Genomic DNA, 22,525 nt, shown 5'->3' on the forward strand with positions numbered 1-22,525 from the left:
TCCAGGTTGTCCAGTTTGTTGGAATAGAGTTGTTCATAGTATTTTTTAACAATCCTTTGTATTTCGGTGGGGTCTGTTGTTATTTCCCCTCTTTCATTTTTGATTTTGTTTATTTGGGTCCTCTCTCTTTGCTTCTTGGTGAGCCTGGCTAGAGGTTCATCAATCTTGTTTATCCTTTCAAAGAACCAGCTCTTGGTTTTCTTGATCTTTTGTATTGTTATTTTGGTCTCTATGTTGTTTGTCTCTGCCCTGATCTTTATTATTTCCTTCTTTCTGCTTACACTGGGCTTCTCTTGTTGCTCTCTTTCTAACTCTTTGAGTTGTAGGGTTAGGTAATTTATTACCATTGTTTCTTGTATTTTTGCAGTAGGTTTGTAGAGCTATGAACTTCCCTCTCAAGACTGCTTTTGCTGTGTCCCATAGATTTTGGGTGGTTGTGTTTTCATTGTTGTTTGTTGCCATGACATTTTTTATTTCTTCTTTGATCTCTCTGGTAACCCAGTCATGGTTTAATAGCATGCTGTTTAGTCTCCATGTGTTTGATTTCTTTGGATTGTTTTTATTGTAGTTGATTTCCAGTTTTATGCCATTGTGATCTGAGAAGATGCTTGATATGATTTCTATCTTCTTTAATTTGAAGAGACTTTGCCTGTGACCCAATGTATGGTCTATCTTTGAAAATGACTGATGTGCACTTGAGAAGAATGTATGTTCTGTAGCTTTGGGGTGAAATGTTCTGAAGATGTCAATTAATTCCATCTGGTCTAGTGAGTCATTTAGGATTGATGTTTATTTGCTGACTTTTTGTTTAGATGATTTGTCCAATGGTGATAGTGGGGTATTAAAGTCCCCTACTATGATTGTATTGCTGTCAATCTCTCCCTTGATATCCTCCAGGAGATTTTTTATGTATTTGGGTGCTCCTGTATTGGGTGCGTATATGTTTACCAGAGTTATTTCTTCTTGTTGGATTGCTCCTTTTAGTATTATGAAGTGGCCTTCCTTATCTCTTTTTATGTCCTTCACTTTGAGATCTAATTTGTCAGATATAAGTATTGCTACCTCAGCTTTTTTTTAAATTTCCATTCACCTGAAAAACCTTTTTCCATCCCTTCACCATCAGTCTGTGTGCGTCTTTTTTTCTGAGGTGGGTTTCCTGTATACAGCAGATATATGAGTCATGTTTTCTTATCCACTCAGTTACCCTATGTCTTTTGATTGGGGCATTTAATCCATTTACTTTAAAGTTATTATTGATAGGTACTTGCTTGTCACCATTTTTATTCTTTACCCCTGTGTTCCTTCTTTGCTTCCTATTTCTTCTTTTTATAGCAGACCCTTCAGCATTTCTTGCATTGCTGGTTTGGTGGTAATAAACTCCCTTAGTCCTTTTTTGTCTGTGAAGCTCCTGATTCCACCTTCAATTTTGAATGATAGCCTTGCTGGGTATAGAATTCTTGGATTCAGTCCCTTGCTTTGCATCACTTTGTATATTTCATTCCATTTCTTTCTGGCCTGGTGTGTTTCTGTTGAGAAATCAGTTGATATTCTAATAGGAGATCCCTTGTAGGTAACTTTCTGTCTCTCTCTGGCAGCCTTTAAGATTCTTACTTTGTCGTTGGTGTTAGCCAATTTAATTATGATGTGTCTTGGTGTTGGTCTTTTGGGGTTCATCTTCTTTGGGACTCTATGTACTTTTGGACTTGCATTGTTTTTTTCTTGCTGATATCAGGGAAGTTTTCTGTCATTATTTCTTCAAACAGGTTTTCTATTCCTTGTTTCTCTTCCTCTCTTTCTGGCACCCCTATTATGTGAATGTTGTTTCATTTTGTGTTGTCCCAAAGCTCCCTTAGGCTCTCTTCTTGCTTTTTAAGTCTTCTTTCCAGTTGCTGCTGTGTTTGTGTGTTTTTTCCTACCTTGTCTTCTAATTCACTGATGTGGTCCTCAGCCTCTTCTAGTCTACTGTTTAAACCTTCCATTGTGTTCTTTATTGCAGCTATGTCATTCTTCATCTCCTCTTGGTTCCTTTTCATGTTGGTGACATTCTCATTCAGCTCCTTATAGTTCTCATTGAATTGTGCGTATTTGTCATTGAGTTGTGTGTATTTGTCATCCAGCCGTTTAAACATCCTTATAACCATTACTATGAATTCTTTCTCTGATATGCTGCTAGCCTCAATTTCATTTAACTCCCTTTCTGGTGATTCCTTTTTTTCTTTCCTTTGAGGATTGCTTTTTTGTCTTCCCATGTTTTGCTGTAATGTTTTACTTGTAGGTCCGATTGGTCTGATACTCAGGTTCTTTTGGGGATGGTGTTACTGGTGTGATCTCTCAGGTCTCTTGGGCTTGGTAATCTAGTGTAGCTCCCTACTTGAGCTATTTGGGTTCTCTTGATGCAGGCCTGTGAGCTGGAAAGGTACAACTGTGGTGTCTAGAATTCAGCAGCCATGGAGGGGGGTGTCCAAATTTTTGCTGTCTTGCGTCCTTGATTGAAATCTCACATGTCCAGCGGGGACTCACAGTGGCACCCAGGAACCATCTGTTGGGGTGATGGGTCTCAGGAGGCCTGCGTTCTGGAAAGGCGTGACTGTGGTGTCCAGAGTTCTGTAGTTTTGGGATGGGCAGACTCAGCTTTTGCTGCTGCACCTGTGATGGATATGCACACTCTCCCAGTGGAGGATCACAGGGGCACCCGCAGTGTGTTTGCCAGTGAGGGGTGCTGAAGTACTCTGACAGGCCCTGGCACTTAAGCCACATGATTGAGGCGTCTGTGTGCAGGTATCCAGGATGAGTGAATTCAGAATTTCTACTGCCAGGGGGAGTGCATTCCTGTTTGTCCAAGATCACACCCAGCCAGGACTCACAGCAGCTCCCACAAGCACTCTGTGGATAGATGGGCTTAGAGTGCCTGCCCATTGGAAGTGCATGCGTGGACTGGCGGTGTGTTTGCCTGCGCAGAGCTCTGATGCACTTTGAGGGGCCCTGGCACTGAAGTTAAGCAGCTGGGGTGTTTGTGGGCAGTTATTCAGGATGAAGGAGTTCAGCGTTTCTACTGAGGGGCAGCGCATCCTTGTCTGTACAGAATCACACCCAGCTGGGGCTCAAAGCAGCTCCCCAGAGGACCCTGTGGATATATGGGCTCAGGATGCCTGCCCTTTGGAAATGTGTGCATCTGTGGCGGTGAGTTTGCAGGCACAGAGCTCTGACGCACTTTGAGGGGCCCTGGCACTGAAGTTACACTGCTGGGGAGTCTGTGAGGGTGTCCAGGATGAGTGAATTCAGAATTTCTACTGCTGGGGGGGGGTGGGCAGTGCGTCCCTGTTTGTCCAAGTCACACCCAGCCAGGACTCACAGCAGCTCCCACAAGCGCCCTGTGGATAGATGGGCTCAGGGTGCCTGCCCATTGGAAATGCATGTGCGAACTGGCGCTGTGTTTGCCTGTGCAGAGCTAATGCACTTTGAGGGGCCCTGGCACTGAAGTTACACAGCTGGGGTGTCTGCAGGCAGTTATTCAGGCAGAGGAAATACAGAATTTCTACTGCAGGGCAGCACGCCCTTGTCTGTACAGAATCACACCAGCGGGGGCTCCCAGTAGCTCCCAGGCACTGCCTACGGAGTGGTGTGCCCTGGATGCCTGCACGGCTGGAAACACGTGAAAGAAAGTGGTGTCTGGAGTTCTGCCACTGGGGAGGGGGAAGATGCACTTACTGCTGCGGGAATGGTGCACCTTTGGAGGTGGGGGTCCCAGGGTCCGCAGGTCTGCAGCTGGGGTAGCAGGACTTTGGCTGGAGTGGCTGCTGGGTCATGGGCAGTGTCAAAGTCCTGTCGGGGTGGTGGTGCTGAAGAGTTCCTAAAAAAAGCTGTTCTCCCCTTCAAGATGGCATGGGCTCCGTGCTGGAGTCCCGCAGTCCAGGAAGTTCCCACAGCGGTGGTAGTCTCTCCTTGTCCAAGAGAGCCTGGTCTGCCAGCCCCTGGTGCTCCTGCGAGATTTAACTGTCCCTTACTCACACACACACACACACACACACACATCCATACACTCTCCTTTCATACCCTCACTCACTCATTTCCTCTCCCTCACCTCTGTCCTGCCAGCTGCCATCTTTCAGGAGTCTCCCCTTTCTTTTTGTCCACAGTGGAAGCAAGAACTCTGCCCACTAACTCTCCTCTATGCTTTTATACTTGACGCTAAGGTCATGGATCCTAAATGTGTCCTGTGGGGTGGCTCGGACCAGAGCAGATACCTGGGCCCTTGGCAAGATACACCTGAACCTTGCTTTCTCCTTACATCACCCCAGCATCATATCTCTCACTTTGCAAGTTAATCCTCATTCAAGAGACTACATAGATTAATTCCAATTGAGTTGCGTATAAAAAATAGTGAAAATACTTAAAGCTCAGTGTTAAGCCTGTAAAAAAACAACACACAAAAAAACCCACAACACTATGCTTTTACTGATTTTAGAGGGAAAGAAAGGGAGAGAGAGAGAGAGATAGAAACATTGATTGGCTGCCTCCTACATATCCCCTCCTGGGAACTGAGCCCAAAACCCAGGAATGTGCCCTGATTGGGAATCTAACCAGTGACTTTTTGGTCCATGGGTCAACGCTCAATCACTGAGCCATACCATCCAAGCTCAGTGTTAAGCCTTTTGAAATTCCCTCCTTTTACCCCCTGGTGTGTATCTCCACTGTCCCCAAATTTGGCCCCTGTTGATAACTACCCTGGCCATGCTTGGGACAATCCCAGCTGGGGGTTGGCTATCAACGCTGTACAAGATCTGAGTGGAAGGAGTAGGCAGGCCTTTTCCTGCCTAAAAAAAGTTCAGATCACACAGTCTGCTTCATTGGTGGTATTTCCTAGCTCTGAATGTAGGCACTCTCTCTGGTGGTTCCCATCATGCATTTCTTGGAGTTCCCAGCGTGTGCCCTACTTTCACTCACAAAATGAGCCCAGTCTGACTTCTTTTTTGTGAGCTCCCTGAGAAGGAGGCACAGGCCAGGGTCACACTCTGACAGGAGGGTTTCAGTTGGGCACAGCTCAGGCCAGGGCCCTAATAGAGATTTCAATGGAAACTGCTGTTCCAGATGTCAGTCAGAACCTTTTCTCTCTGGGACCCAGGCAGAAGTCAGTGGAGGTATGGGCCAGGGAAGAGCCTGGAGTCAGACATTGTACCCACTGATTCAGAAAGTTCCCTTTTCTTTCTAATACTCAGGAATATTTGTCATTTTGTCCTGTGACTCATATTCTTTCTCTTGGGGAACATCTCGGTTCCTCAGACTCATGGCTCCCTCCACCCTCCTCAGGACCTTGGTTGCTTCACATGCCCAGACTCAGATTGATTGCAGCTGTGCTGAGCCAGTTCCCAGACACACCCTAGGAATTTACCCTGGCCTGAGAGAGGCTGTCAGCCCAAAGGTTCACTGAGGCTGTGTCTTTATCCCTCTAGGATGATGGGTGGCTAAAGAGTTTACTGAGAGAAGAAATTAGATAAAGAAGACTTAGTAATGCTAGCTTCATTCTTCCAGTTGCTCATGACCAAAACTTCTCTTCTCCCAGGCCTCATTCCACTGGTCATTACATCCTGAGGTTCTATTGACAAAGCACATTCACAGTGACCATATGTTGCCACCTCTACCACTGCCCCCCTGCTCCAAGACACCATTGTCTCTTTTAACAGCTCTTGACATCTCCCTTCTCTTTTCACCTGGACTACTCCATGGTCTAATCAATGCAGCCAAGTGACAATGCTAAAGTTAAATAAAATCATGGGAGTCCTCTGCTTAAAACTCTCCCTTCAATGGCATGTTACCTCATGGGGTGGAGTAAACCAAAGTCTTTATGATGGCTTTGTTACTGGACAGGGGACCTGGGGCCAGCCAGTTATGTGTGGGTTCTTGACTTGGTGTAGGAAAGATTTCACAATATGAGCCCAGGGTAATTTGAGAGTATGTTTATGAAAGCTGGGAACAATGAAATAAGGAAGGGCTCAGGATAGAAGAAGCAACAGGAGAGGGCCTAGGCAGGGCTGCTGTCAGCTCACTGGAAAGTCAGAGAATAGGGGGCCTTGGGGACAGTCCTGGATAAGGTGCCACTGCCCATTGCTCCCCTGGTTACTAGTCTCACGGGGTCCCTTAGAGTTTAGGAGATACACACCTGTGGGGGAAAAAGAGGGGGAAGGGAAAAGCATGGACATGCTCCAGGGTGGGACAGCGCAGCAGGCCAGGTTCTTTGTTTTGAGGGGTTTTAAAGGCTGGGAGTTTAGGGAAGGTCTTAGGCAAGATCTCAATAGGATATTCATCAGCTTTTCCAGGTGTGCGCTTTTGGGATCATGGTCTTCACTGATTGGTCAGTGCTGGGGCAGGGGGTCATTAGTCATTTCAGCTGATTATGGCATCACCCACCTGGTTTTCTGGGCCTGGAGCTGAAATACAACTGAGGTGTAGATGTTATGTCTAAGGAGGGGGTCTAAACTGAATGACCGATGACATGCCAGGGGAGGAAAGGCCACCCTGGGGGGAGGTCCAGCGCCAGTTTGTTCAGCTATCTGTCTCAGTTTCCCCATTCTACTTGCCAAGGAATTTCCCTATCTTCTTACCGTCCTGTCTCAGCTCCAAGGCCCCACAAGTCCTGGCCCCTAGGACCTCTGAATAACTCTTCTGCTGCTCTCCTCTGACTCATTTCTCTCCAGCCTCTGGGCTTTTGCATTTGCTACTTTCTTTTCCTGGAAAGCTCTTCCCCCAAATATGGCCTATTGAGTTTTACTCAAATGACTAATTGTTCAATTACTTTGCCTTGCATTGGATTCTAAATCCAGGTAGTATTTGACTTGAAGCCTTTGTTTCTCATTAATTAATTAAACCTATATGTAAAATTTGATGTAATTGCCCCAAATCTGTACAGAAAACTTTCCTCCACCCTCTTTTTCTTTTAAAGATAGCTACTCATACATTGAGATATGACACAATTATACACACACACACACACACACACACACACAAACACAACACATGTATACACACAGACACTACGCTGTATTCGCCCACATGCGAGCTATGTATTATGGCATATGGAAGAAATCTGTCCACTCACTAATACATGTGTCTCAAGGGAATATCTAGATGAACTCTGGGCAAGTTCTCACAACCATTTATGGCCACTGAGAAGTGTGAATTTACTTTGAAAAATGGCTATGAGTAATAAATATGTCAAGTGAACGCTTTCTGTAACCAATGTAGATGGATTCACCCTTTTACAAAGCTTCGGCATGTAAAAGAGGTTCTGATCTTTCACCAGGATAAAAGCTCATTCAAGGCTATGTCTGGAAGCCCATGGTACAGTAGTTCAGAGATGAAGTTAATGGGTTTAAAATTATGGTTTTGGAAAAGTCTAAATTATTCTCAGAACCTGGGTAGGGCCAGCCTGACTGTTTGAATATACTCATTTTCAAGTGGGATTATTTTGCAGGTTGGCTGCAACATGGAGATAAAAATTGATTCATATGTGAAGCATGCATTTCTGTGCCATCTCAATTTGTGACTATCCATAGAATATACGGTATATCCATGATTATGCAACAAGCAATTGGCTCGGTGCCAGCTTCAATTATAGACTCCAAGTTAAGACAGAGCTTAGAACTCAAAACAAAGTATTTTGGAGTCAACCCACTTTTTCTTCACTAGTTGAGTATTCCTGTATGTTTCTTAAATGACTTACATCTCCTCAAAATCTACACTCTGACAAGTCTTCAGAATTTGGTGCCAGAACTTGAATCTATGATGGTTTACCTTTATGTACCAAGTGAATTTCATAAAATCAACAATTCTGTATTAGGATAGCCTGAAGCAATGAAGAAACACTTGGTTTAGCTTATCTTTACACAGTGGTACCCTACAGTCACTCGAATACTTAATCAGTAATACAAATCCGCACATCTAAAAGAACATTTAAAAGGGTTCCACGGTTATTTCATACTCTACCTACCACACATACTATGTCCTTCTTTGATAGAGCAGTCATGCTGTCAACAGAGATTTCTTTAAGAAAGAAAACATACTGTCCTTTTTAGAATAAACTATGTTAAATGAAAGAGCTGGCTGTTTGCCTCTGGCTGAGCAGAGGAGAGAGGAAATTTAAATTGTAGTGATTTTTCCATCTTTATCTAGCTTATCTCTTTCATTGTTCTTTATTTTAGGTTTTTCTCCATATTTTTCAAATGCAGGTGAAAACTGGGGAGACTTGAAGTAAGTTGGGAAATCAAGGGTACTGAAGATCTGAAACTTGAAAGGAGATCCTGCATATAAATATCACATTTCAGGTTATTTCTAAATCATCTGTATGTCCCCTGCTTACTTTTAAATTCAATTAGCATCATCATTTCTGTCAGGGACTAGGCCTATGCTAGTCAGTGGAGATGTTGCAAAAAATGAGACAGGACTTCTCCCTCAAGGTACTACTCAGGATGTGGGGACATACCTATAAGCAGTTATTATAACATGGTAAGTCACCAAAGACACACCAAGTTAAAACTCTGGTGTATTTCTACAGCTTTAAAAACATTACATACTGTCATGGAGGGGGAGAATTCCCCCCTTTACTCTTTTTTAGTTCTTGTGGCTGGATTAATAACAAAATAATATAATTGACACAAGACTAGATAATCAGGAGAAAACCCAATTTAATATGTACACACGGGAAAATCATAATATGATGCTCAGATCATAAAATGAGGCTCAAAGAGGTGATTCAACCAGGCACCTTTTAATACCCTTTAGGTAAACAATAAATTTTTGAGAAATTAACAGGACAAAGAAAGTCAGTGCTCATTAGAAAGGAATCTAAGCAAGGTTTGGGTATTCATTAGTGAGGAATCTCAACAAAGTGATAAATGAGAAAAGAGGCAATGAGATCTGATTTGGGCTCTGAATTTAACTCTAGTGATAAAGGGGTGCCTTCCAGGTGCAGGGAAGACAACTTTTATGTGGGAGATTATTTGCTGCATTCAAGGAGACAAGGGAGGGTCGAGGTGCTCTGTGGCATTGGCCACTGGTCAAGTAACTTTAATTAAAGTAAACAATATGCCATTGTGGGATATTTTCAAGTGGCCTGTCCTAGGCCTCAACAATATTAAGAGGTAAAATGATAATTTCAACCTACTACTAAGAATTTAAAATCCTTAATGATTCCAGACCTTTTCCTATGTAAAATACAGTAAATAGAAAAAGCATCCTATCTAATCCTATCTAATAAGAGAGTAATATGCAAATTGACCATCACTCCAACACACAAGATGGCCACCCCCATATGGTCAAAGATGGCTGCCTTTATGTGGACACAAGATGGCCTGCAGGAGAGGGCAGTTGGGGGCGATCAAGCCTGCAGGGAAGGGCAGTTAGGGGTGACCGGGCCGGCAGAGGAGGGCAGTTGGGGGGGACCAGGCCTGCAGGGGAGGGCAGTTGGGGGCAACCAGGCCAGCAGGGGAGGGCAATTAGGAGTGACCAGGCTGGCAAGGGAGGGCAGTTAGGGGTTATTGGGCCAGCAGGGGAAGGCAGTTAGGGGCAATCAGGCTGGCAGGGGAGTGGTTAGAGGTGATCAGGCTGGCAGGCAGAAGCGGTTAAGGGCAATCAGGCAGGCAGGCAGGTGAGCGGTTAGGAGCCAGAAGTCCTAGATTGTGAGATTGGGCCTAAATGGGCAGTTGGACATCCCTTGAGGGGTCCCAGATTGGAGAGGGTGCAGGCTGGGCTGAGGGACACACACCTCACCCTCTGTGCACGAATTTCATGCACCGGGCCTCTAGTATATAAATAAAACTGTGTCTTTGTGTGTTGGGGGTCCCCAAGACCATCTCCAAGTTTTATGATGTGCTAGGAGGAGTCACAGGACTCAGCTGAAAATAATACTTATGGTTAAGCTTTACTACAATGAGAAGCTATAGAGCAAGACCAACAAAGGGGGAAGCTGCATGGGGCAAAGTCTGCGAGAAACCAGACCCAAGCTTCCCAGGGTCCTCTCTCTGGGAAGAGGAGTCACACAAGATGTGCTTAATTCCCAGCAAGGAATGAAACAATACTTGTGAAATATTACCTGTCAGGGAAGCTCTTTAGATACTCAATAGCCAGGGTTTTTATTGGGACCTGAGCACAGAGGCAGCCTCTAATTGGTTCATACCATAATTTCAGACTTCCAGAGGAAAAGCAGAGGTTCAGTATAAACCATATGGTTTGAACACACAGTTTAGCCACCGTGAACCACTTTCATCAGTCAGGAATGGTGGAACCTTTTCGAACTCCACCTTCCCAAATGACAGTCAGGCCTGCTAAACTAACTCTTTTCTACACAATTTATACACACATTTTGTACAAAATGTTCTATTATTTTATACTAGAGTACTGGTGCACAGATTCATACACCAGTGGGATCCCTCGGCGTGGCCTGCAGGGATCAGTCTGAAACTGGCAGTCCAACACTGCCTGCCATTCCTGCCTGCCACTTCCACTCATCCCAGCCCTGCTGCGCCTGCTGTGGGTTTGCGGCCAGTCAGTCCTGATTGGGAGAGGCTTATGCCGCCGCAGAGGCGCTCGCCAGCCGTGAGCCCTGCGTCTAGTGCCCGTCTGTCAGCTGAGCAGTCCTCCTGCTATGGGAGTGCACTGACCACCAGGGGGCAGTTCCTGCATTGAGCGTCTGCCCTCTGGTGGTCAGTGCACATCACAGGGACTGGTTGACCGGTCGACCAGTCGTTCGGTTGCTTAGGCTTTTATATATATAGATTTTTCTGTCTGTCTGTATGCAACTTTTCTTTTTTTTTATTTTTTTATTTTAAAAATATATTTTATTGGTATTTTACAGATAGGAAAGGAGAGGGATAGAAAGCTAGAAACATCGATCAGCTGCCTCCTGCACACCTCCCACTAGGGATGTGCCCGCAACCAAGGTACATGCCCTTGACCGGAATTGAACCCAGGACCCTTCAGTCCGCAGGCCGACGCTCTATCCACTGAGCCAAACCGGTTTCGGCGCAACTTTTCTTTTTAAAACATCATTGTTGTGAAATCTTTCCATGCCAGTTCATAGGTAGGTCTCATACTTAATTGTCATAGTTACACAGTATTTCATTTTATAGACAAACAACTTTTAACCATTCCTATATAAATTGATGTTTAGTTTGTTGGCACTTTTTGACATAACAAACTATGATGCAATGAACATCATTGTGCATATATTCTGCATATGTTCATGCCTGTGGTGTCTTCTAGTTCCTGTTACATAAGCTTTTAGAAGTGGTATTTCTGATGTAATTTGATTTGGTAAAGAAGATCACTGTGTTGGAATTTAGTGAATGTATTAACACAGGGAGAGCTTGTTGGGAAAGAGGACAATTAGGAGACAATTAAAATATCTAGGTGACAGTGGATCAGGGCCTGAGCTAGACGGTGGCAGGGAGCTTGGAGAGGAGCAGAAATGGGGTAGAACTAATCAGGAGGCAACACAACAGCCCCTGACTGGATAGCTAGTGTAGAGGAAGCAAGGAGGAGTTAAAAGTGACTTCCAGTTTTATGATCAGGTAAATGGCAATTCGGTGGAATGCAAAAAGAGCAGTTAGGAAACAATTATAACTCAGGGAAGAAATAATGGGGGCTCAGATATTCATTTATTCATATACATCCAGCATCTGCTATGTATTAGCCACTCTGTTAGCTGTTAGCATTGATACATTTTTATTAAAAATATTGAGAAAAAATTTGATATAATGTAGATTCCAATGAACTTGACTATTAATTAACTTCATTGCTCTTCTTCTATGAATGGCACAAAGCTTAATAAATGCTAAAGTGAGAGTGATGGCCCCAGGTGCTTGAATAATTTGCACACACTTTAGAGTAAAAATATGAGGAGAGAGGGGTAAAGGAATTATAAGAGCAAACAGATCTCTCTGGTGTCTAGGTTTGAAGACAGATTCCCTCCCACATGCCCATTCCAGACAAATGCCCTTGGCAAATGTGAGCAGACGGTCCTCCTCCTCACTGTCCCCAGAGAACCTTCTCTCCTGCATAGTTCCCGGTATCACTGGTGTGGGCATCAAGTGTGAAGTGAGAGAGAGAAGCCAGTAAGCAGTTCTTTTTATTCTTTTCACTGATTTGCTGTTTCCTTCACATTTGCCCCTCCTCCCTACTTCATGAGCCTAAAATGCAGCTTCCAACATCTGAAGCCCAGACATATGTAAATCACAATTTGAATGACAAGGGTAGTTTTATTTTTATAGAATTTTATGCATCCCTCAATAGAAGCTGACATGCTTTTATGCATTTTATTTCACAACTTGTTTGAATTTATATTGGAATCTGCTTTCTGATTAAGTTTTTTATTTTTTTTTTGACTCGGCAGAAAAATCCCATTCTGCATCCATTTGCACCCAATATATCTAGAAATGTGATCTCACACATTCTTTAAAATATTTTTTTTTCATAGTCTTTGAAGCTCACATGGTGAGGGTGGGGGAGGGGTTACATTTATTTTTCTTCCTAGATACAGACTTACATTTCTTTATTCTCCTTTTAATTCCTGTAAAAAGTCAAATTACATTTTCCAAAGAAGATATATAAATGGCTAATAAGCACGCAAATAGACGTTCAACAATACTAATCATTAGGGAAATGCAAATCAAACCCACAATGTAATATCACTTCACACTGAATAAGATGGTTATTACTAAGTTTTCTTAAAAAGCAGGAAATAACAAGTGTTAATGAGGATGTAAAGAAATTGGAAACTTTGTGCATTGCTGGTGGGAATGCAAAATGTTGCAGATACTGTGGGGAAAAGTATGGAAGATCCTCAAAAAATTAAACCTAAAATCACAATATGTCCCAACAAGTTTTTTCCTAGGTAGAATTTTCCTACCCAAAATAATTGGAAGCAGGGACTTGAACAGATATTTGTACATTGATGTTCATAGCAGCATTATTTGAAATAACCAAAAGGTGAAATTAGATCAAGTGTTCATTGGCAGATGAATGGGTAAACAGAATGTGGTATATACAGTGGAATATTAGTCAGCCTTAAAAAGGAATGAAATTCTGACACATGCTACAACATGGGTGTACCTTGAAGACATAATGCCAAGTGGAATAAACTAGACAAAAGAGCAAATATCTGATCCCAGTGATATGTGAGGTTGCTAGGGTAGTCAAATTCACAGAGATAGAAAGTAGAATGACGGTGGCCAGGGGCTGGGGCAGGAAGGATGGAGAGTTACTACACAATGGCATGGAGTTTCAGTTTGGAAAGATATAAAAGTTCCGGATATGGATGATGCTGATGGTTGTACAACAATGTGCGTGTACTTAATGCCACTGAACTATGCACTTAAAAATTATGAAAATCTTAAATTCTATGTTACATATATATTTTATCACAGTTTAAAAAATGAAAACAGGTCAACTTACAGTCAGGACTGTCTGGGTGAACCTGTGCTTTTCCCCATGGAGACTTCTTCCTCACTCAGGGACTCTCTCATCCCAGCTTCCACTATCATAGTGTTTTTTGCACTCTTCTCCCCCTTCCCTAATTACAAAACTTTCTCCAAAGACAAATTGATTCAATCAATGCTCCCCTATAGGTATTTGGGCCAATATGATGGCTTTCCCTGGTGTATTTTCATTTTAAGACTTATCTCTAATGGGAAATGGTTTTCTCGGTGAAGGTGACCACTTAGGGCCCCTCAGTTCTCTATGCTTTGGCCTCTGTGCCTCTGCAGAGGACTGACGTGATGGTTATTGATTCAGTTTGGAAAATGGAAGTCATTGTAGGTACTTCAAGGAATGAAGTTTCCAAACTGTTGGAAGAGAAGGAGCAAAAATGGGGTGAGAGGAGTCCAGTCAGTCTCTCCAACCCCAGAAGAACCTAGCTGCCTCTGAGCTCATGGGACTCACACCTAAGCAGCCTGCCTACTCAATCACTCTGCAGGCATCTGCTGCAGCCTTGCAGGAGCCCGCTGCTCTGGCACTGCCTCTGCAGAAGTTGGTATTGGACTGCTGCCACCTCCTGCTCATGCACATGCCTTCCATGTTCAGAACTAAACTGCACCCCCACTGGCAGGGAAACCTGAGGAATGTAGTTTACAGTTTCTAGCCCTGATGATTTGGAGAGCATAGAAAAGTAGGTGCTGAGCATAGCAGGCATATGTGGCAGAGACCAGTGTGGTTTGGGAGTTGAAATGAGCACCTTCATACAGACAGTCTGATCCCTGCATGAGAAGACAGCCTCAGGCTCCTGAAGGGTCACATCTCCCAGGTTGGACACACCTGTCTTACCGGGTCTGTGATCTGGAGCAATGCCAGCAATAGCCACTTACCAAGCTACTTCAGGAAGCCCAGAGCTCTGCAAAGTGCTTTAAACCTCGCACCAACAAGCCTGTAGGTAGGTTCTATACTTTCTATTTAACAGATGAAGAAAGTCAGGGAGATAGGTCACATGGCTACTGAATGGGGGAGCAGGGATTCAAACCTAGGTTTGAAAGACTCCCCTCATGCTGAAGTCTCTCAGCTTTACTTCCAACGCGCAGGCTTGCAAGGGATTTGATGAGATGCTGGATGCACATTTCCCATTTCAAGTTTCTCCCATTTCACCGTTAGCCCCTGTCTTTGGTGAACACCTCTGAGGAGAGCATGCATTGTGTGATTTCCTCCCCCAGAAAGAGGGTGCTGGTCCATACGAGTGGGGCCAAGTTCTGGAAATGGACCCAGTCCTGGACCAAAGAAGGAAGTCAGAATACTGGGAGTTGTTTCTGCCGCTGAGTAGATGTTCTGCAGTGTGACCTGTATTCGTTTCCAGTGGCTGATGTCATAAATGACCACACACTTGATGGCTTAAAAAGAAATGTATTCTCTCAGAGTTCTGGAGGCTGTAAGTCAGAAATGAAGGTGTCAGCTGGGTCCAGTTCCCTCAGGTCCCCTTGAACACTTCCTTGCCTTTTTCCAGCTTCCTGTGGCTCCAAACAGTCTTTCCCTTAAGGCCACCAAGTTTAATCAGTCCATTCATTTTCACAGAGCCTTCTCTTCTGTGTCTGAGTAATCTCATTCAGCTTCACTCCTTTAAGGCTACTTGTGATGGGATTTCAGGTTCACCAGGCTAATCCAGGATGATCTCCTCATCTCAAGATCCTTAACTTAATCATGTCTGAGAGCCCCTTCTCCTGGATAAGGCAATGTTAGCAGGTTCCCAGGTTTGGGAGGTAGTCATATCTTTGAGGACATCATTCTGCCCACTACACTGCCCTCTTAGGGGAGGAAGGGAAAAGCAAAGAGGAGCTCTCTGCTTCCTCCTCTCAGGAGCACATCTTTGCCCCTGGACCTTTCTTCTTCATTCTGTAGCATTTTTCCTCCAGTATCTTCTGGTTGCTGCCACTGGAAAAAAAAAAAAATCAGAAATCTTGAGGCCACACTAAACAGGGAGATGTTAACAATGCAACTTTTTGGATTTCTATAGTTGGGCAATGTTCATAGACTTTGTCAGGCCTTATTTCCAGTTCAGGCAGGACAACTTCCTAGTAGCTCCTTGACCTCCAGGGTCAAACATTCCTTTATGGCTCTCACTTTGAAAAATCTACCCAGATGAGTTTTTCTCCTTTCTGTCCTTCTTCCTGCACAAAACAGGAAAGAACAACCTCTCCAGCTAAGCTATTCCCTGCTGGTGTCCTCTTTTGGGGCCTTATTTCACTAAGAAGCTTCTTCAGGGCTCCACCCCCCCACCCCCCCCACCCCCCCACCCCCCCATTCCGGAGTCATGTCACATCAATCCCATGCCTGGGATTAACATTCAAACTCCCTGTTTCCTTCCTCCCAGATTTCCCCAACCCCAGACATTCATGACATTTTCACCTCTTGCTGTCTTGCCAAACTCTCATTAACAACAGCATAAAACACAAGCATTGGAATACTCGGTGATATTCTCCTGGCCCAGGGATAAAGGGGGTGATTACTCTTGATTCCCAGGCAGGATTTGGGAGAAGGAGTTTCCACTCTCTGAAACCTGAGCCTGCTGGAAAGATGACCAGCAGGCTCAGCCCTATGCTGTCTCCACCTGGAGCAAGTGAGTGGACCTACGTGAGTGGACCTACGTGGGGTCCATTTCCTGTGAAACAATACTGGCAGGTCCTCACACAAATTGGCTCCAAATCAGAAGCAGGGGTTCCTGTGGCTTCATTCACCATTTGGTAGACATTCTCATTCACTTCATTTTGGGGATCTGGACTTCTGGTTCTCCTTCGTTCTCTAAGCCCCATTTGAATAACTTCTATTTGCATAGCACTTCCAATTTTTTTTTTTCATATTTCTTGAGATTAAGAAGTTTTTTTTTTAATTATTTTTTTTATTGTTTGAAGTATTACAAATAGTAGTACATATGTCTCCTTGTTTTTCCTCCATTGACCTCCCCCCGTCCTCTCCTACCACCCAGTACATGCCTTTACCTGCCCCCCGGCCCCCAGTGTCTTGTATCCACTGGTTATGCTTATATGCATGCGTACAAGTCCTTCGGTTGATCTCTTACAGCCACCCCCGCCCCCAACCTCCCCTGCCTTCCCACTATAGTTTGACAGTCTGTTCAATGCTTCTTTGCCTCTGTATCTATTTTTCCCCCATTTCTTTCCTTTAAAAAATCTTGCCTCTGCAGACTAGAAATAAACATATAATAACAAAAAATGTTTGAGTACCAATTTCAATGTCCAACAGTTTTGAGTCCCTGTTTCAATGTCAAACAGCTCCTTATGTGTACTGTCAGCAATGATATCTGGATGGTGGGCACATGGTGGCAATGCAGGTCCGACCCTCTCTGGTTTGGTCCTAGGCAACCTGCTGTGACGCACAGCTGCTGACCGCTAGCATGGCAAGGCATCGTCAGCTTCTTCCATCTCTGGACTGTTTCACCTCTTGTCTTCGTGGTTGGAACAGACCTGTCAATTCCTCTCTGTTGAAGGAATCCACATGGTCTTGGAGTTGTTTTCTGAAAATATACAAACATATTCTCACCCAAAAGTTAATAAAGGAATCTTTTCTATATAATTGATTTGGGATCCTTTTTATTTTTGCCCAAACAATTTTCCTTTGTCTTATTAGACACCATGTGTGTTTTTCATGGGTATCTTGCTGTTAGCATTACAAATGAAAATTAATTTTGTAAAGTAAAAAATTTCTAGATGTAATTTACTTATAGGATATTTTTCCTTACATGGTATTACCCTACTATCCCCCCTTTTTTTGATTAATGGAGGCTTTTGTAAATTTTATAATGCAGTCTTGAGTACTTCCAATTTTGCAGAACTTTCCATGTAGATTCTTCTTTGATCCTGAAAACAAGCCAGGGAAGCAGTTAGCTGGATATCACTAACCTCATTTTACAGACTAAAAAATTGTGGCTTTATTATCTGTTCCAAGCCAACAGCCTGTAAGTGGCAAAGCTGGGACCCCAGTGCAGGGACTCTGGTAATGAGGACAGTTTGCCTTCTGCTCCTGGCATTTTGTCTTATTTGTGTGTGTGTGTTTTTTTTCTTATTTCTCTTTTCATCTTCCCTATTCCCCATCACTCAGTTCCCTATTATTTATTTTCCTCTCTATTCTAATTATTTCTGGCATTCTCCTAGACCTGAGTTTCCATACTAGTTTCACTACTTGCTAACTATGTGACCTTGGGCACATTTCTTAACCTCCCTCAGCTTTAGTCTCCTCATTTGAAAACAGGGATAATTCTAACTTCCACACAGGGCAATGGTGGAGGTTTAATAAATATATATATATATATATATATATATATATATATATATATATACACTCTGAGATTCTGTGTTTCTCTCTCTCTCTCTCTCTCTCTCTCTCTCTCTCTCTATATATATATATATATATATATATATAGAGAGAGAGAGAGAGAGAGAGAGAGAGAGAGAGAGAGAGATAAAGAGAGAGAGATGAATACTCTGTGATACTTTGTTGGCAGTCAGCAGACATTGCCTTCACTTTTTTTTTTTTTTTTAATATTGTGGACACATGGCTAGAACTGTGCACTTTTGTCCCCTGTTCACCTGTGTCATCCTTATCATATAACTGTTGGATTTGATTTATCAGGAGAGTCTGGCTCTGCCTCTGTGACTATGAGCCGTGGCTCTGATAGATGCGGTGGAGTGATTAATGGCAGCCTGCCCCCAGAGATCTGAGAGTGGCGGGTGACACGCATTGCCCTGCCTCCACCTCTAATTCTGTACTGTCATATGGGGCTATTTGGCCTGATGGAGGTCCTGTGGTCCACAGCTCAGCATTTGGCTGCCAGTCCTGGATTTTCTGAGTCACCAAGACAGAGGCTCTGAGTGGAAAAGGAAAAGATACAGGGCAATGGCATTTACCAGAGTAGGGTGTGAGCACAGGGTATGACCACAGCGTGGGTGTGTGGCAGTGCTCCTCCTACTGATCTCAGCCCTGGACAAAGTGTGAGCTGGAAAAGACACAGCAAAGCCACATGTGGGCAGGTTTCACCCCCACTCCAGCAGCGCCATTGCCTGCTGCTCTCCCAGTGAGAAATTCGTTAGGACAGCACGCCTGGGAATGGAAGAGCCCAGAGGTATGACTCACTTTCAGACATTCTAGTTGCTGACCTTCACCCATCTTCTGCAAATGAGATAGCATCATTTTGCAAAGCCAGCTACTACCTACTTCTATTCTGCAGCTATCTGACTGCCTCAGCTAAAAGAACAGGATGTATCATCGTTACCTGCTTGAGTTAGGCTTTTCTTTCCCCACCTACGTGTCTGGAACATTATTGTCAGCGGCTGGAAATAAATCTTGAGGCAGCGCATTCACTGAATTCACTGATTCTATTCAAAGAAAAAGCAACAGTGAATATGTCTAGTCCCAAGTCAGTCAGTTACCAATTTCTTCAATAGGACTTCTGGGCTGTAATCAGTTAGGAATCAGGAAGCCAGGGTCCTGGTCAGCTGGGCCAGCCTCCCTGATGCCAGCCTAGTGCTGGGGTTGGAGAAAACACACAATTCCTCTTTGAAATTATACAGTTGGAAGCTGTTTCTCTTGGCTTCAACCATAAAGGCTGGTGCCCAGATCCAATCTTTGGCGAACTGAGAAGTATGAAGTATGTTTCCCTCTAACATTCCCAGCATCCCTCTTAATCACTTTTTCTTTCTATTCTTCTCCAAGTTCTCTAAGACTTCTCCCTTCTATATATGAATTCTGCAAGAATCTGAGGCACACTATCTGTACATGTAGGAGGTTGATAGAGTCTAGAGCAACACTTCATAGCTCCACAGTGTGTGTGTGACCCCCCACTGCAGGGCTCAAATTCAGATTCCTGCTCAGCAGCTCTGGATGGGCTCTGAGATTCTGTGTTTCTCACATGCTCTCACGTGATGCTGATGTGGCTGGTCTGTGGACCACACTTTGAGCAGCATGTTGGAGAGACCTCCAGTCCTTCCCCTGTGTTTCTCCTTTACTCTAACACTACCATACTCACAACACTCCAACACCAGATGTGTGGGTTTCCCCCACACCAGGCAATTCTCTGCAATGCCAGCTGGGTTCCCTACAATTTAACTCAGTTCTAACACTGTCTACCTGGAGAGAGAATCCGATCCCACAGGGTAAGGACTCAGTCCCATGAGTTTGTCCCCTCCACACTTCAGATGCCCATAACAGGTTCCCAGGTTACCACAACTTCTGACTTGGTTACAAATCAGAGGTTCCCATGCCCTCCTCCCCCTTGGGTTCAATATTTTGCTAGAGCAGCTCACAGAACTCGGGGAAACACCAATGTCTACCAGGTTAGTAAAGGATATGAGAAAGGATACAGATGAACAGCCAGATGAAGCAAGGTGGGGGACGGTCCCAAGTGCAGAAGCTTCTGTCCCAGTGGAGTTGGCATGTGCCACTCTCTGATACATGGATATGCTCACCCACCTGGAAGTTCTCCAAATCCCATACTTTTGGGAATATATGGAGGCTTCATCAGGCATGATCAGTTATTAACTTCACTTCAGCCCCTCTCCTTATTCTGAGAATGGAGGGTAAGGATGAAAATGCCAAGCTTCTAGTCATGGCTTGGTCTTTCTGGTTCTCAAGCCCCATCCAGGAGCCCAGCCAGAGTTGCCCCTAGTGCTCTTATATAACTTAGGAATTTAGAAGGGTTTCAGGAGCCCTTGAGAGAAACTGGGGGTGGAGACCAATCCTATATAATAAAGAGGTAATATGAAAATGGTAATTATGCTGTGACGCGTAATGACCGATCACCAGGAGGACAGTGCAGCGGAGAGCTACAGTGGCGGTGGGCGGGGCAGCAAGCTACTCGTGCATGGATTCGTGCGCAGCGCCACTAGTATATATATATTTCTTATTAGTGTTACCAAATGGGGATTGGGCCTAGAGCTGGTCTGCCTCAGGCCAGTATTGTGTGGGTTCTTGACATTATGCAGGAAAGATTTCACAACACAAGTCCAGGTAATTCTGAGAATACATTTATTAAAGCTGGAGACAGTGATACAAAGGAAGAGCTTTAGATAGAAGAAGCAACAAGGAAAGAGCCTAGGCAGGCCTACTTTGGCTCTCTAGTAATGTTATGGGAAAGAAGTGAGCCACACTAGGTTGCATGTACTCACTTAGAAGTACAAGTCACGGTGAGAGAGCCTAGGCAGGGCTGCTGTTAATTCATTGAAAATTCAGAGACAAAGGGAGCCTTGGACATAGATTTAGGGGGTGAGCCGGGACAAAGTACTGCTGCCATTGCTCCCCTGGTTGCAAATTTTGCGGGTATCCTTAGAGTTCAGGGGAAAAAAAGAGCAGAGATACAGGGTGTGGGCATGCTCTAGCCAGAGAGTACTGTGGGTCCTTTGTCTTGAGACTTTTTATCTTTCTTTAGTTGGGGGGAATACTAGGGGAGGCCTCAGGGGAAGGTCTTAACAGAATATTCATTAGCTTTCCAGGTGTTCCTCAATATGTTGCTTCATGAAAATGTGCTTATAGAGCAGTCGGGGTTATTCTCTGGTTAGTTTCATTTTTAAAAAATGTCAAGAGGGACTGGGATCAAGGTTGGTCTGCCTTGGGATGGTTTGGAATGTGTAAACCATTTGCTCCTAAGTATCCTCAGGTAAGGAAGATAAAGCCTTGCAATTCATTGGCTGGCTGTAAATTGCTCAAATTGTTTTGGCCTTGTTTAATTATTTTGTCTCAGTTTCTCCTATTCCACTTGTAAAGGAATTTCCCTAGCTTCTTACTATCCTGCCTCATTAGTAGCAAAGCTTTAAACTAATCCTGGGGGGCAGGAGGAGGATGGAAATGGGAATGGTCTCTCCTTTTACTCTCTTGCTTAGGGAATTGTGTGTGTATGTGTTCATATTTTCCACATTTCTTAGTAAATAGTTATATCCTGTGCTCTCTTCAGATCTTGCACAATGATTAGTTTGCTTGATCAAAATTCTAAATTAGATGCTCAGGTATCAGTTATCATTGATGGACAGCTATGATAAGTATAATTTTTACTTTGGGAAACATGTCTTCAATCAAAATAGCCTGATCTTTCATTTTGGTAAAGATCAATCAATCAGATTTAAATTAAATTACTTATGTATTTTTTTCTACTGTGTGTTTGGGGGCAGATGGGACCAGGGGAGTTGGCCCAGTTTATGTCTATGCCGCATCCACCCCTGCAGGTCTGTGCATTTAGTGAACTGTCAGAAGATAGGATTTGCCTGAGAAGTTGAAGAGCCTGCAAACAGGATCCAGCTGATAAGCCAGACTCAATGCTAAAGCCCTAGTCCCCAGTAACACAGGTGGGTCCTCATCCCAGCCTTCTACTGACTTGATATTCAGGTTGTAGGAGAGAGAAGGCTGTGAACAAATACAAAAAGCTATTTTCATAAATGATTCTTTAAGAGATTAACCTGGTGCCATTTTAACAGAATGTTATACCTAAAGGAGGAGATCAACCTCCGGGTCCCCCCATCTCCACTGCCCTAGCAGGGTTTCTTGCCAAAGCTGAGTGGTGCCTGCAGAGGTTGGCAGATGTGCCCAGCAAAGGCAGCAGCAAAGCCTATGGGATTTAGGAGCCTGCATGGAGCCCAGGAGGGCAACAAGGGCAGGAGAGAGGAGAACCAAGTGGAGACAGCACAATGGACTCATGTGGGGAGCTAAATGATTTCATTCATGAGAGAAACATTGTCATTCATATGAGAGAAACTCTGCAGCCTTCCAAGAATATTAGGCAAGAGGTGACTGTGAAAGGAGATTTTGCTGGGGCTTAGCCTTTGCATTTCTGGTGGAAATAAAAGTCTAGGGCTATGAACCAAATTTCTTAAAAATCCCGTGTTCAGGCCTTCATTCTGTGATCTCAAAAACCAGAGTATAAGATGTGATGAGTGGTTTGGGTCTACACACATGCTTCAGTCACAGCAGTTCTGGCCTTGCTGGCTCTTTCTTGAGGGGCTACCATGTATGATTTCTCTCAAGGAAAGGAAAGGCTCCTAAGCTAATATCCCTGAGT

This window comes from Plecotus auritus (assembly GCF_963455305.1).
Source record: "Plecotus auritus genome assembly, chromosome: 2".
NCBI lineage: Eukaryota > Metazoa > Chordata > Mammalia > Chiroptera > Vespertilionidae > Plecotus > Plecotus auritus.